Raw genomic sequence first — 3,665 nt, 5'->3', positions numbered from 1 at the left:
GAGAGTCCCTGGGCCTATGATTAGAGAGATCAGCCAGAGAACAAGGCGTGTTGAGAGGGATGATCAACTATGAAGTGACTTCACTGCCTTTTTTCAACTTGTCTTCAAACTAGCCAAGAGAGGGAGTGCTGAAAACAGAGCTCTCTGACAATACTGAGCTGACAAGCCGTATGAAAGTCATCAAGGCAAGAAAATGAGTTTAAACAAAACAAGAGCAAGCTGATGGAACGCATGCCCAGTTTCCAATTTGACATTAACTCAGAAAGATTTGAGGAAAAGAGCGCACAGACTCACAGCCTGCTGCATACAACAAGATGCTTATTTCCACGGCAACCAAGCCAACAGCAACAACACGGCCAATCACATGAGAAACGATTTATACTCAACATCACTCATTACCAAAAGACGTTGATTAGCGGTGCCCTCACTGCCAGGCCGGAGAAGCAGATCTCAGCAGTTTGGTGGCTGCTGCTGGGCGCCCACTAATGAGGCAGTCAGACAGCCACTTCACCTTTTGTTTGTCCACTGATGGAAGTCTTGTTTGACTCAGCTGCGTCTCCATGGAAGTGCCACCTTGAGAGCCCGCCCCCCCCCCCCTCACCTCAGGACCCCTCTCCCACCAAGTTTCTCATCACATCCTGGTGTGAGGCAGTGGCTGCTGTGAAACACCAGCCCCTGGCACAGAGCCCAGATGGCATTTTTCTTCCTGCACAACTTTTATCTGACCATAAAACACAGCCCAACAAGGGAGGACTCTCAGAAAGCACCATTAAGTGTTAAGTGAACGGGCACCAATTTGAAATCCCTTTTTTACTATCAGCTATTCTCAAACCTGACTATAAAGAGGTGCTTGTTAATTGATATTCAGTTCAAGGGGGATTAACGACCAACACGAACAAAGATGTTAAATATGTGTTCAGAATGGCTATGTGAAGAATGCCCTCCGCTGCTCTCTATTCATGCAACGGCTGCCAATTGCCAGCAGAGTGAACTTGAAACGCTTTGTGCTGAGAGGCTTTTGCCTGAATCAGCCGCTGCAGCTGCGGAGGGCTGTGCTCCCACCACAAATTTATTTTTTTATTTTTTCACATTTCTAAAGTACGAATTCTTTCACAAACACAAAATGCTGACTCAACTGAAAAGTGAATCAATTAACCTTGGAGGGGAAGAGAGGATTGTGTAACATTTACTGGCTGCAAAGTTGAAACTGTGTGCTGCCATCTATCGGCTTCGAATGTTCCACTGACTGTCACTGCACAGCTCACTGCAGTAGGGGACACACAGCGGGGGGACGGGGGGTGTTGTAGACGATGATTCCTGTATAATGTGGGAAACAAAGCGGTTAGTTACAGCTGTGTGGACATTTAACAACAACACTGCACAATCAGCAGACTAAACTAAAATATAATGTCAAAGGCAAGTGTCAAACTAACACTGAAACTCAGATGGGAAGATATTCCATATCTTCGCCCTGAAAAGCTCTTTGGTTGCTTTGCCTGTATATTTAGGATCATTCTCCTGTTCAATGATGAAATATTGTCCTATGAATTTTGACGCATTTGTCTGAATCTGAGCACAGACTGCTGCTGTGTACCTCTGCGTTGCTTCTGTCAGCAGTGAAATCATCAGTAAATGCCAGTTCCATTGGCAGCCATACATGCCCCAGCCGTGACAGAGCCAGTATCGTGTTTGGCAGATGAGGTGGTGGCTTTGGGTCTTGAGCTGTTCCTTTATTTCTCCACACTTTCCTCTTTCCATTATTTTCATGGGCGTTTTTTTTGGTTTGTTTGTTTCATCAGTCCATAGAACTCTAGTGGGGGTTTTTTTGTGTGTGTGTGTGTGTTTTTGTGACCTGCAGTCTGGGCTTTCTGTTTTTGAGTCTTACCAGGGGGTTTGAGTCTTGTGATGAATCCTCGGAGGTTTTGCTCATGACTTCTTCTCTTGATCATGGGCGAGGAAACATGTCCGCCTACATCCTGGAGAACAGGTGGATGGAAACAGTTATTTTGTCACAGTCCAGGTAATCACACAGTCTACAAAGCGAGAACCACAGCATGTCAAAATCACAGCCGCTGCAGTAGCTATCAGTGTAGAGAACAAGCTAGTTAGGGCTGACTTACCAAACATAACATATTCTTAGCCACCAAGTCTGTCAAACAATGGAAGACTATTATTAACCATAATTTGCCTCAACCTAATATTAATGATAGGATCATAAAACTAATGCTGCCACAGTTTTTACACTTCTGTAGGCCGACTGCTTCACTCAGTGGACCTATTATTCTAGAGGAGTTTTCAACTAGAGCGTCAAGGTGCTGCTCAACAAGCATCAACTAGTCTTTCTGCCCACAGTGTCTTTTAAGCAGGGTGTGGATGGCATCCATAATGATTGGCCTGCTCTCATACACCAAGACAAACACCCTCACACCAGTCCCCACTGGTCCAGTGCTGGAGCTGGTTGCTGAGGACAGAAGGAGCAGAGGCAATGGACACGTGGTTTCTACAGTAACAAAAGACAAAGTACATTAAGTAATCTACACCGGATGAGGGAAAAAAACAAGTCACTTGCTCATATGGGAGAAGAACCACCTTCCACCTAAGGAGACGTGTCACTACAGCACAACTCTGACGCCGCTCTGCTCCAAAGCTTCAGTAAAATTCTGGTTTCCTGGATTAGAAAAAAATGAATCGTCACGTAAAAATAACCTGATTGAACACCAGCATTCCCATACTGTCATATCTATGAGAAATGGATGATTAAACGCATTTATTAAACTATTTATAATTGATTTATTATGACTTGGCTAGTTACATTGACAGGTCTTTGAGACATGGGTGCAATGAGGGAGCTATAAATCTTCGATCCTCTGTCTTCAATACTGAACCACAGCGGTTCCAACAGCCTGAAAAGTGAAAGCAGCTTTCAACATTTCAGTTCTCAGACCTTCAGGTAATTTCATTCATCCATTTCGCCTGATGAGGGTCTTCATAAAATGAGTTAGGGTGATGGACAGTGTGAAAGACTCTTTGGTTTTCTTTTCAAGTCAGGAGTGTTCGATCCTAAACACCTCTCAGTGAGACTTAAGGAGCAAAAACTCAAAATTATGATCATGTTTCAGGCAAAATTAACTTGGAAAAAGAGTAAATAGATTAATCGTATACATGGATGTAGTATATTCATTCACAGTTTATCTTGAAGTTTGTGTTTATGCATAATGTCTAAATATTCTACTGTTAAGCTCTCAGTAGGAAACAACTGTTGTTAGTGGCAACGAGTTACTCAGAGGATACATTCCTGCTGATTTGGTGATGAACCAGCAGCTCCTGGTGACAAAATGTAACGCCATGAAATAAAGACACAAAAAACACAAGTTCAACACAAATCAATCCATACAGAGCTGAAGTGAAACTGAAATTTCTTGGTTCTGTCCCAGACGTAAGAAAACATCACTCAAACACACACTGACGTGTAATAAAGCTTTGGAGAGAGAGAGAGTGAGAGAGAGAGAGAGAGAATTGAACTATAGATGTTAGTATGACGTATGCGGTGTTTGTCTTAACCATTAGGACACCAGATACTTCCAAGTATGGGTGTTCTGATGCCAGAACTTACTAGTACCATTGAAAATCCACAATTTAATAGGAAAAGGATCTTGTGAGGAGAA

This window comes from Trachinotus anak, unplaced genomic scaffold (assembly GCF_046630095.1).
Source record: "Trachinotus anak isolate AG129_WGS33_773 ecotype Australia unplaced genomic scaffold, CSIRO_AGI_Tana_v1 ptg000024l, whole genome shotgun sequence".
NCBI classification, from domain to species: domain Eukaryota; kingdom Metazoa; phylum Chordata; class Actinopteri; order Carangiformes; family Carangidae; genus Trachinotus; species Trachinotus anak.
This window is presented reverse-complemented; position numbering follows the sequence as displayed.